The sequence below is a fragment of the Mytilus californianus genome, unplaced genomic scaffold, assembly GCF_021869535.1.
Source record: "Mytilus californianus isolate M0D057914Y unplaced genomic scaffold, xbMytCali1.0.p SCAF_10, whole genome shotgun sequence".
NCBI classification, from domain to species: Eukaryota; Metazoa; Mollusca; class Bivalvia; order Mytilida; family Mytilidae; genus Mytilus; species Mytilus californianus.
The window spans coordinates 68907915-68921484 of NW_026262582.1; positions in this window are offsets into that span (position 1 = coordinate 68907915).

Here is a 13570-nt window from a genome sequence, read left to right on the forward strand (position 1 = left end):
ATTTCATAGAAAAACGAGGAGCAACAGATGCTCTAATTCATTTAATTTGATTTATTGGTGTCTGTACCATATCAGACTTTCTTGTCTCATTGTGGTTTAGTTAATTTTGGTTATTTTCTTCGAGGAAGCTTTGTCTGTGTGAATTTTCATTTAAATCCATATATATATATTTAGGAAGCATAGCAGATGCAGTTTTACATGAGGAAGTATGTTAGTTGGGTAAATGACAGATGTTGAATAAGATAAAAAACATGTGCATGTATCCTAAAATATATTTGATAAAATTGAGAATGGAAATGGGGAATGTGTCCAAGAGACAACAACCCGACCAAAGAGCAGAAAACAGCCGAAGGCTACCAATGGGTCTTCAACACAGAGAGAAAATCACGCACCCAGAGGCGGGATTCAGCTGGCCCCTTAACAACAATGTGTACTAATTCAATGAAAATGGACGACACACTAAACTCCAAAACATATAAATGAACTAAAAAAAAAAAAAAAACATACAAGACTAACAAAGGCCAGAGGCTCCTGACTTGGGACAGGCGCAAAAATGCGGCGGGGTTAAACATGTTTTGTGGGATCTCAACCCTTCCCCTATACCTCTAGCCAGTGTAGAATAAGCAAACACACCGCAATACGCACAGTAAAACTCAGTTTCAAAGAAGTCCGAGTCCGATGTCAGAATAGGTAACAAAAGAAACTAAGCAAAATGACAATGATACATAAATTAACAAAGGACTACTAGCAGTTACTGACATGCCAGCTCCAGATCTCAATCAAACTGATTGTAAGATTATGTCTTTATCATATGAAAATCAAGCACAATCCCTCCCGTTAGGGGTTTAGTATCATACCATCATAAAATATATGAGAAGAACATAACCCGTATCATGCCAACGACTGGTTTTAGAATAAATGTGTTTATTTCCGATGCAAAGACCCTATGATATTACTTCCAAAATATGCCATCTTTAATGACCAGACAACAGTGCCGTAACTATATCCCTTCTGAATAAGTCTGTTTAAAGGTTTGGTTAGCTTTTGAGGTGAATGTCGACATTTCTGTGCTTTGTATAGAATATTACCATAAAAGATTGGATGTGAAATACATGAATGTTTAAGATGTCTGCATGTTGATTTATATTTACGAATGATGTCGTTGTACCGATGATAAAATTTAGTAAATGTTTTGACTAGTTTGTGATATCGATAACCCTGGTGTAATAATTTTTCAGTAATGCAGAGATTTCTTTCGTTAAAATCAAATACGTTGTTACATACACGAGTGAATCGAACAAGTTGAAATATATAAACACCATAAGATGGTGACAAGGTAACGTCACCATCTCAAAATGGATTATTAACAATAGGAAATGAAAAATCATCTCTTTTATCAGAAGTTTTGGTGTTAAGCTTCCTGTTTTAGATATAGATATCAAGATTCAGGAAAAGGCAGTGTTCATTGTAAGTATAAGCTTTATTTAAAGTCCGTTCAGCAGGATAAATCTCTTTAGTGTACATACTGAAGTCGTCATTATTGAGAGCCAATATATCATCCAAATATCTAAAAGTGTTATTAAATTTATGTATCAGATGTTGTTTCGATGGGTTTTCAAGTTTGCTGATTTTAGTCATACATTGTAACTCATAACATAAGCTATACAGAAACAGGTCCGCAATAAGTGGTGCACAGTTGATAGTTGTTTTCATTGTATGGTAATGATTGTTTATTGTTGTAGTTCAGCGTTTCTTTTGTTCCGTTGTTTTCGTCTTATATTTGGTGTGTTTCCCTTGGTTTACTTTTAGTTTATTACCCGAATTTGTTTTTTTCCAAATCAATTTATGACTATTAAACAGTGGTAGAAAGATTGCTGTTGCCTTTATTTATTGGCTGCTTGACATCCAGTTGGAACTATTCATGTATATTTAGGATCAAAATAATGAGTGAGGTGAATATTTCATGCTTTGTACTAAAACAACACCCTGAGTAAGATAGTTATGTTGCTATATACATGTAGATCCAAATGTATCAAAATATTCCTTAAAATACCTGTCACCCCATTCACATGCATTTTTCTTACTGAGCAAAATACTCTTTCCTTTTGCTCCTTAAAGCTGTAATACATTTAAAACTCTTTAGTTTGACTAGAAGTGGTTGAACCAATTACATACTCCTAATTATTATGAGCCTGCTAATCACAGTACCTGCCAAGGTTGCTGAAGCGGGATCCGTTGAAGATTTCCGCTCAGGGCTGCAGACTACACATTAATACTGGACTCAATGATTTTAAATAATTTTAACCGTATAAATCTGATTTTATTGTTAATAATGTATATAGCCTTGGGGACTAGATTTGTAATGTCACCATGCGTAGTCCCGCAGAGTTTAAACGTTTCATTTAGGAACCAAGCTCTTATATGGAAAAAAAAGAAAAAGAATACGGCATCACCTTGGTCTCGTTGGAACTCTTTAAATTCCCACCAACAAAAGAAGAGTTCTGCTTGCATGCCAAAAGACTAACAAGGGGATATGGGGTTTCATCAACATGAAATACTTCTGTGATTTTTTAAAAAGTTCATAGGAATTTACAATTCATTTCATCCAAAAGATAGACAGATCTATGCCTGTTGAAACAAGGATCGGGGCTGACGATGGTTCTAGCAAATATTGATGTGTTTGTGGTCATCTAACGAAAGATTTTTAATTTTCGCATCCTTTAAAGCTAAAACGAAAAGCATTTCGGATAATTGTGTGTTCAATAACTACTTGTCAACGGCAGTGAGCTGACACAACTGCATGTTTGGATCCTGATTTTCGACCTTTTATCTACAAATCGATTTATCACACGTGCGGTAAAACGATAGGAGCATTATATACAACAGAAAAGCGCCTATGTGAAAAAAAAATTTCAAGGAGAAACTAATTTTGGAGCGGCATGCGGACCAAAAATTTGCGGAAGCGGAATTTTTTTTTTTTTTTTTTTTTTTTTTATTTATTGAAAAGTCAATTTCTCCAAAACAGGAGCGGGAAAATCCATCGAACTATTAATCAAACTGGTGTCGCCTGAGCTTATGCCTACTATAGAATGAAAACTAGCCCAGTCATCGAAAATTCAATGCGTATTGAAATTGATAATGATTTATTATTTTTTCAGTAAAGACGATTGGAGATAGATGTGACACAAAACACCAATGTTCTCCTTCTCTGTTTTGTGACAAACCAGTAAATCATGATGAAGGCAATTGCCACTGTCAAGATCAGCGATCCATGTATTTTGATCCAAGAGACAAAAAATGTATACGTAAAAGTAGGTTGATATATATTTTGCTTTGTTTTACCTTTGTACATTTCTTTATATTCTGTACCTGTTATTTTGTCTATATATATATCAATGTAAATATACCTGTTCAATCTTGTACTAAATAGACCTTATCTTACATCCTATACATTTCTAGGAATGTTTGGATCGGCTATTCATCATCTTTTATATAGATTATTTAACTGATTTGTACGGAAAATTAACAAAATCCCAATCATACTATCACACGAAAAAATATGCATAGGAAATTAAATAAGGCACTGCTGTTTATTGAGATTGATTGCTGGCTGGTATTGGCTATTGGTAAATCTTCGGTTATTGTGTTGAAAATCTGCGGCCACCATCGATTTTTAGTTGGCTACAAACATTTTTGGCCTTCCAAATTTAATTAACTTTCACCCCAATGGAAAAAAAAATATTGTTGAAATTACTATTACCATTGACAGATCCAGGGTTCGAAGAAAGGGGGTCGAAATTGTACAAAATTGTAAAATTACCGTCGAGCGTATCGATACGAAATTTTTTGGTGACGATTTTTTATTTTGGTCGGTATCTTTTGCAGTCTTGGATTGAAAATTAGCAAAACAAATGGTCTAGATCTTTAAAGAAATATGAAAATTTGGAAAGAGTAAGGTAACTCATTTGTAACACTTTTCAATTAAATAAAAAAAAAATATGTCTTTTATCATATTTAAACGACTGTTTTTAAAAACTTGATATTTTGTTGTTTATTTCACTTTTTTCTAACTAAGCCATTTAAGGGCAAATGATTCAGATAATCAAACTTGTGTAAAAGTATATGTTGTAAATTTACCTATTTTGTTTTGTACCAAGAACTAAAAGACAGAAACCCAATGGCTTTATAAATGACATCGATTGTAATGGATGACGTAAACAAATATAGACGATCTAAAGCTTAGGATGGCAAAAAAAGAAATTGGCAATGTATTTTTATATTTGAAATTAAAGTCGAGTAAAGTAATTTAAAATAGGAAATAAGTTTTTCAACTTGCGTGATCATCCTTGAGCGACCCGGTTTTGAACCAGCATGAGTATCGCTTGGTTATCAGACCGTATGTACGAAACAATTTAAAAATTGCATTTTTTTTTAGATTTTCAGAAGAACATATATTTTTTGTAAAGGGGTGGGGGTTTTATTTGTTCCAATTCTTGAGATAAAGACGATTAATTTCCAAAATTTTAATCAACAGATGGTGGAAAATGCATTTTATTTATGATATTTGATCTCTGGGATTTTAATTTTCACATTTTTGCCTGTATGAAAAGAAATTTTAAGAAAATTACACTGAAATATAGTAAGTAATAGTTTTAATATATGTAGTAAGATAGCTAAGTACAATAGGTTTGAATTAAAATTTTAGCAGAAAAAAATGCTTATAAATGACCCGAATTCGGGTAGACGGTAAATAGTTAATACCATAGAGTAAAATTGAAAGGACCAACATTGCTGACTTAAAGGGGCATTTGCTGTCAATATCATTGTCACGGATTTGACTCAAATTCTCATATTTCATTTATAACATACTGAAACGTATATATTACAAAAATGCGAATTATTATTTCACTATTTCACTTTCATTTATGATTGAACAAAAAAATAATATCTCGTAGCTAAAGCCCCTTTAAGAAACGTGTGAAAGCTGGCCAATTATGAAATATAATAAAAATAAGAAGTACATGTATTTAGATACTCAGATGCAAGAAATTACTATTACATGATATTGATAAAAACGTCATAAATGTAGAACTATACAACATTTTTATTCTATATGGTAATATAACATTTCAAATATTCTTTGCCGTAAATAACAGAAGGTGTAATTTTTTTACCCATTTTTTGAACATTTCAAAATTGATAATTGATACTAATCGTTGTTTGCTTAGTAATAATTAATGATATAAATTGCAAACATCAAGCCAGTCACATAGCGGATCAGTATTAAGAAATAAATAGTTGTTTGAGCTCATTATGTTACATTTTGTACAGGAAGTTACTTGTATAACATTAAATTTCTTACACAAAAGCATTTGAATGCAAAAGATGGATGAATGGCTGTTTAAAGTCAAGTGGCAATTATTACATCAGGACGAGAACATGTTAATATGATATGAATATGAACCACATTTATATTTTTTCGGTTTTTTTTTCTGGTATTTTGAATCAGTAATTAGTATGACGCCATTTTCAGCTGTGTCCGTAAATAATAATTTTTTTTTTAAATTCGGGGTATTTAGCTTTAAAGTCTATATGCATACTTGCCAACCTCTGACAATGTGAAATCATGTCATGACATGACATGACATGTCAAAAAGCGTGTGAAAACGCGTGACATAGATGCGGACTTTTTAATATGAACAATGTTCATAATTTCACATATTGATTATACAAATTTGTTAATATAAAAAACAATATTCTACTATAAACTTTTATTGTATTCAACAGTGGTCTGTTTTGCTGCTTTTAAAGCAACACCACTAGGTGCAAATTCAAAACAACTGCCAGTTTGGTTACATTTACTTGATAACAAGGCACACAATATTTCATTGTCAAGTTCTGATCAGAATTCAGTGTGAATTTCTTTATAATTGAAAATGCTCTCTCACAGTCAGAATTTATATTGGCTGAACTAAAATAGCTTTATCAAGCTTTGAACAAGTGTCATAACGTTTTTTTTTGCCATCTAAAATGTCATCTATTATCTCTGCCATTGCTCCCAACAAACTATATATGTTGCTATTGCCTGGTCAAAACTAGGTAGTTCATCAGAAGACAGCTGGTACTATGAGAACTATTCCAACAGTTCCGTGATATTTCCATCCCCTATGGCATGTGGAAATCTGTTGGCTAGATTTGAAACTGAAAAAGAAAAATATTTTATTATTTGATTACCATTAAACACGTTAAATGCTTAATCAAATAGCTACATTGTAGTTCTCCTCTCACATGTATTTTTATGATTGCACATAGGGTGCACAATGCGTTACTCGTCCCTCGATCATTTAAACTCGAACTCCCAAATATAATTTATAAATCTTGAATCTTAGACGTACACATCGTTTTCACTTAACAATCGGCTCTTTAGACGACGGTACAGGTCCTGAAAGCGACCTCTTTCTGTGGACATTTCCCCTACATGAGTTTGAAAGAAAGAAAGTCACAAAATCCTAAAAACTAATCACAAACTACTTACCTTAAATGCTTTTTGCTGTTCGTCCATATAGAAAAATAAACAATGGTGACCAAACAATTACTTCGAAATTTTTGGTATTTATCGTCTAATTATGAAAAAACCCGAGAATCGCGATATCACTAACGACCAAAAAATCAAAACATCGAAAAAGCGTGTAATTGCGTGTAAAGTGGTGAAAAGCGTGTACACGCCATGTGACAAAATCCTCGCGTGTAAACCGTTGAAAAAGCGTGTATTACACGCGAATATCATGTCAGTTGGCAACTATGTCTATATGTAAAGATTCAAACTGCCGCTTTATGTCTTCGAAACTGGCTGTAAGTTTGCACAAATGATAAAATGTTATAAATGTTGAATTTCAGATTTTTTTAACATTGCTAAAGGAAAACCGACCAAAATGACCAATAATAAACCTAGAATGAAATCTTATAGGGGGAACGACGGAAATTACGGACAAATAGCAACATTTAGTCACTGTCCCCATGACAGATACCGTCCTAAGAATCCATGGTGGGTTGTTGATCTGCAAGGAGTTTATGAGGTTCATAGAGTAATCATTTTTATGTCGCACGTCAGTAAGTATAGAATATCATTTTGTTTGTTTTTATAAGAGACTTCCAGAGAAGAGACATCAGTTATCCTTTTCTTGAGGATGTTCGCTGAGTTTTTTTTTGGACTTTTTGTCAAATATTCGGAATTCTCTTGTTTTATCCATGTAGTACCATTCAGTCCATTAAACATTTTGCCCGCTAACCCCTACTTTTCTTTTCACAATTCTATAACATAATAGTTTAAAAACACATTTTTGAAAATCTTATAAAATCCTTGTTATTTGCTCATAGCTTTTTGAAAGAAAAAAGGAGCCAATGTCAATTGTATGAACATTCTAGAGAGAATCATTTCCAGCCAAAATTTCACTGGCTTCTCTATTTCAAAAACAAGAACAAGAGTTTTTCATTTTTTCTGCTTTTTTAGTTCTGTAATTGATATACTATCAATTTATAACGGTCTATTAAAAAGCTTGATATTTTGAACAGAGCAGCCAACATCCTTAAGTAACAACACACGTATTATGTATTTGACACACGTATAATGTATTTGACTTACGTATTTTGTAGTTGACATATTTTATGTAAACGGGAGATAACCCAGTTTGAGCATTACAAATTTGTGTATATGCCAAAGTGACAACTATTCACAACAGACAAGAGAGAGAGGATATGCAGAACTATATTAGTTCAGCGTGCGACCTTTAACAATGAGTAAAACTCATACCATATAGTAATCTTTAAAATACCATGCCATGATACAAATTAGAAACAATGCAAAAGAAAAACCATGTGCACGGCCTGATTTGAAATAAGAATAATAATCGAAAGAAAATACTAGTATGGTTTAAAGAGATCGACGACATCCGCTGGATTACAGGCTCCTGACTTGGGACAGACACATACATTTTGAATAATGTGTACATAGATATAAGAAGATGTGGTATGAGTGCCAATGAGACAACTCTCCATCCAGGTCAAAATTTATAAAAGTAAACTATTATAGGTCACAGTACGGTCTTCAACACGGAGCCTGTATGTCATGTCGCTTCTTAGGATGCCTCCAATGATTAGTACATACTAAATAAAGTTTATTCAGTTTATATTTTACAACCCTATAAAATTACTAAAAGAAGCATTCAATACTTATAATTACATTTTTTTGCTATGGTAATGAAAACACGATTTCTGTCAAGTTTTTCTTTTATTTACCTGTGCACTTTATTGTGAAAGCTCGTGTCATCATGAATGTTACATTTCATTTTGAAATGAATGTTAATTTCAGAATGACGCGACATTGCTGTTAGCCAATCAAAACAACGTATCAAAATGAAACATACATGTAATGTAATTATGGATGGATTGATTGATTGTTGAAAGCAAATTTCTTTTGCTTTTTGCTATATCATGTATGGCGGCTAGATTTTATTGGTGGAGTAAGCCAGAGTGCACAAAGAGAACCACTGACTGTTGGCTTAACTAAAATGGATGAAAATTTAATTTATAGACCAGATATATTATTTAGTAATCAGATTGTCTGGAAGAGCATTCGGCTAACATTTAAAAAAAAAAACATCTGTGTTTTGCTAGCTGCACCGTTAAAAAATATATGTACAAGTTTTTATACGCCCGTAATTTTTTTTGACGGGACGTATTATGTTATACAAATGTTCGGCGTCCGTCCGTCCGTCTGTCTGTCCGTCTGTCCGTCTGTCTGTCCGTCTGTCCGTCTGTCTGTCCGGCGTAAACACGTCGCACCGTAACTTGAGAATTACTTATCCAAATTTCATGAAACTTAAGATAGTTGTTTCTTATGATGGTCAAACGATCTGTATACTTTTTGGTGAAAATAAGATTAAAACTTTTTGAGTTACGGGACTTAGTAACTAAAACAGGTGTGTGTTTTTTTTCACATGTCGCGCCGTATCTCAGAAACAATTTATGATTATTGCTTAAAACTTTACACACTTCTTAGTTATATTAATCTTAAGATCTGTATACTTTTTGGTGATGATTCAAAATTTTATTTTTGAGTTATTGAGTATTTTGTTAAAAAGGGGGAGGGGTTTTTCACATGTCGCGCCGAATCTCAAAAACAGTTTATGATTATTGCTTAAAACTTTACACACTTCTTAGTTATATTAACCTTAAGATCTGTATACTTTTTGGTTTTGATTCAAAATTTTATTTTTGAGTTATTGAGTATTTTGTAAAAAAGGGGGAGGGGTTTTTCACATGTCGCGCCATATCTCAAAAATTATTTATGATTATTGCTCAAAATTTTACACACTTCTTAGTTATATTAATCTTAAGATCTGTATACTTTTTGGTTTTGATTCAAAATTTTATTTTTGAGATATTGATTTTTTTTTTTAAAAGGGGTGTTTTCACATGTCGCGCCGTATCTCAAAAACGATTTATGATTATTGCTTAAAATTTTACACACTTCTTAGTTATATTAATCTAAAGATCTGTATACTTTTTGGTTTTGATTCAAAATTTTATTTAATAGATATTGAGTTTTTTGTAAAAAAAAAAGGGGGTTTTCGCATGTCACGCCGTATGTCAGAAACTATTTATGCTTATTGCATAAAAATTCACACACAAGACGACGGGCGTATCATGCGCTCATGGCGCAGCTGTTTATTATTTGTTAAAATTGGTTAAGTAATACATATATATTATTTGATGGTTAGTTGGCACGGAAAAGGTCAAAGTTTAAAACTTCATTTCTGTCTAAATTGTTTTTGTTACATAGCTAATAGTATTCCATGTATTCCGTCTGTATTTTTGCATTTAAAAATCTTAAAATAAGCTATATTAAAGCACTGAAATTTTATATTTGATGTGTATAACATTCCGAAAAAAGTAAAATCACAAAAAAACTGAACTCCGAGCAAAACTCAAAACGGAAAGTCCCTAATCAAATGGCAAAATCAAAAGCTCAAACACATCAAACGAATGGATTACAACTGTCATATTCCTGACTTTGTACAGGCATTCGAAAGCATTGGTTAATAAACTTACAAATTATAGGGAATCAATTTCTTATAGCTGCGTGACAAATTTTGATCTAGAGTAGAATTAAAATCTTTTGAGTGATACTTTTCCAAAACCATTGACATTTACAAAATAATTGTATTTATCAAATGATCAAATAAAAACGGACTGTCAAACAGAAATAGCCCATACACAAAAATAAAACAATCTTGGTGTTCATATTTCCCACTATGAAGGCTATTTTTTTATTCAGCGGCCTAAAACTAGTTTTATTGCAAAATCACTTGCATAATTGAAAACATCAATAAGGCCAAAATGTGAAACTACACTCCTAATTGTATTTCTACCTGAAATATTTCACATTTTGCTATGTAACGGCCTTTCATGGTATGTTTTTTGTTCATTGATGAAGGCCGTACGGTAACATATAGTTACAGCTTGCTCATAATTACATCCGCATCATATGGTGTCTGGGTGTCTCATTGTCATTCATACCATCTTTTTATTTTTTATATTTAATGAGAAAAGAAAGAAATTTCTGATATTTATTTTACAATTTCAAAAATGTTCAATGCAAAAAAATGTACAAACGAAAAATGTAAAATGTTGAATTAACACAAAAAAAAAGTAGAATTTAGCACATTTTAATTTTTCTATAGGGATTACCTATTGTATTTCAAAATTTATGAAATATTGTAACGACAGTATCATTGCCAGTAAAGAAAACATTGGCAAAAATCTACATTTGATAATTTATAAAATGTGGTATTCATAGAAAATTCTACGGGAAAATGATTTTGACTTGAATGGTGTTCATGAAATACCAAGTATTGGTACAAACTGTAAAAATTTCCAATTTATTATCAAATATACCTACACGCATGGCCATAGGTTATCCTCCAGATATTTAGATACACTATCTCCTGTTACATGTATGGTATACTATTTTTAGATGACAATAAACAGAATATGTCAAAGCTCATAGAATTCACAATCACCTGTAGACATACTACATATTTCTGGTGAGGAAATAAGTTTCCCAAGAGCACAAAATGACTTACTTGTTAAATAATATCAAAATATATAAATATACAATAGAGGTTCATTTTTACATCAAAACTTCACATTCTTAATTTGTCTTCAAAATGAATAGCATCTATTCTGGTATGTCTAAAAACCAACAAAAAAACCAATAAACTACCGCTTCCTAACAATGGTACAGCATTAGAACATTAAAGTTCAAACTCCCTCAGGCAAAGTTGACCTTAGACGAATTCGACTATTGTTTTAAGTCCATTTGATCATATAGCTCTTCAGGTGTTTTGGTACCTACTCATTCCTTTAATAGTTTGGCTTTGAAGGTAAATCTAGAAAAGTGTTTTCGGACGCATACAATTTAAAAAGTGATATGTTCACTTTTGTTAACATATGAACAGATATTAGAGATGTTTTTACCTTTTCCTTATGGAATCATTGCAATCTTTTAGAATACATCTTATCTGTTCTTTCTTAAACTGATTTTGTTGAGACATTGATATCCGTAATTCACTATATAAACAATCAAATTTACTGTAAAATAAAAATTCATTTGCTTACCATAATAACTGAATGTGATTGTTAAAGGTGATATTTCCATTCGTTTGATGTGTGTGAGCTTTTTATTCAGCCATTTGTTTCCGTTTTGAATTATCTTTGGAGTTTGGTATTTTTGTTATTCTACCTTTTCTCTACAAAACAAAGTGGAATAAATGCAAGTAGAAATTAAAAATAAAAAATTGTTGTGAACAAAATTTTCAAGTTTTGCTGGTTTTCTCTGACATTTCTCTCTTAAGATATGTTGGTTCTAGAAAAAGAAACCACGGTTAATAATTATGCTGACGCCACAGTAATTATTTGAATGTATTTGTTATTAATAATATTAAAGATGCTTGTGGATCATGGTTCTTTTAGAAAAATGCATTCCACATTGGCTAGAGGTATAAGGGAGAGTTTAGATCTAACAAAACATGATTAACCTCGCCGAATTTTTGCGCCTGTCCCAAATCAGGAATATTTTGCCTTTTTTAGTCATGTGCTTTTTTTGAATTTTGGTTCGTTTTTATGTTTCAGAGTTTAGTGTGGCGCCCATTTCGTTCGCTGGACTAGTATACATTATTGTTTAAGGGCCAGTTGGAGCCCGCCTCCGGGTGCGGGATTTCCTCGGTGCGTTGAAGACCCATTGGTCGCTTCGGGCTGTGTTCTGCTCTCTGATCGGGATGTTGTCTCTTTGACACATTCCCCGTTTATATTGTATAATTAATGTGGCAATTTTGAAATAAATGTTCTCAACCATGTGACATGTCAACGTTATACTAAAATATTAGTAATATATATATATAATTGAATTTTTTAAAACCAGGTTCAACCCACCATTTTTTCTTTAAATGTCATGTACCAAGTCAGGAATATGGCAGTTGTTATCAAATAGTTCGTTTATATGTATGTTGGCGTTTGTTTTTGTTGCACTTCGGTGTTCCTGTTGTTCCTTGTTTTCCTCTTATAGTTGATGTGTTTCCTTCGGTTTTAGTTTGTAACCCGGATTTGTCTTCTCTCAATCGATTTATGACTTTTGAACACCTGTATACTACTGTTGCCTTTATTTACATATCTACAAATACTGGAAAGTGATTGGTTTGTTACATATTTTTTTCTTGGTTTACAGTTCGATAGACCCTGTTGTCGAAACTAATTTCGTAGCCTATGTAACCATCTTTTTACAGGTAATTCTCGAAAAATCCTGTCTCAAAATTTTGGTGTATATCAATAAACATGAATTAAACATGAATTAAACTGGCAAGGAATTAACTAGAAAAGGATTGACATTGGTATTTTCCAAAAGCGCATCATCGCATGATCAACCTTGTGGTAGAATTCTAGCCTCAAGTGTGAGAGGCCTAAGGGTTGATCTCCACCCGTGTAATACCAAATACCATACAATTAGTATTTGCTGTTTTTAGCTGAACCTCTCGACAATTAAGAGTAATAGAAAATACTGGTCTGCTATTGGTCACCTTTTGAGCTAGTACTTTAACAGTCCGGCTTCAAGGCCGGGTTGAACAAAAATGTTTGTAAGACCCGAAGGTGTCACTAATGTGGCAGGAATTGCCGATTCTTCTTTTACTTACGGGGTACCTTAGTTCGCCCCTGGGATTTTGATGGGCTTCGTGTTGCTTAATATTTTGCTCTCGGTAGTTTTTTTACCGTTGTTTGGTTTAATTCTAATTTTGTTTCTTTTGGCCATGATGTTATCTATCTTTCTTTGAGCTGTTTTTTTTTTATTGTCCTATTGGCAACTATATTTTACAGATTTTCTGCAATATTTTGATATCGAAGTGATAATGCCAGCATCTGGATATGGACGTTTGAATAGGTGGACAGACTTTAAAGGAGGAAAAGTATCATTATGTCGCCATCTGGGGTACACAAGCCCTTACACTTACGTCAATGC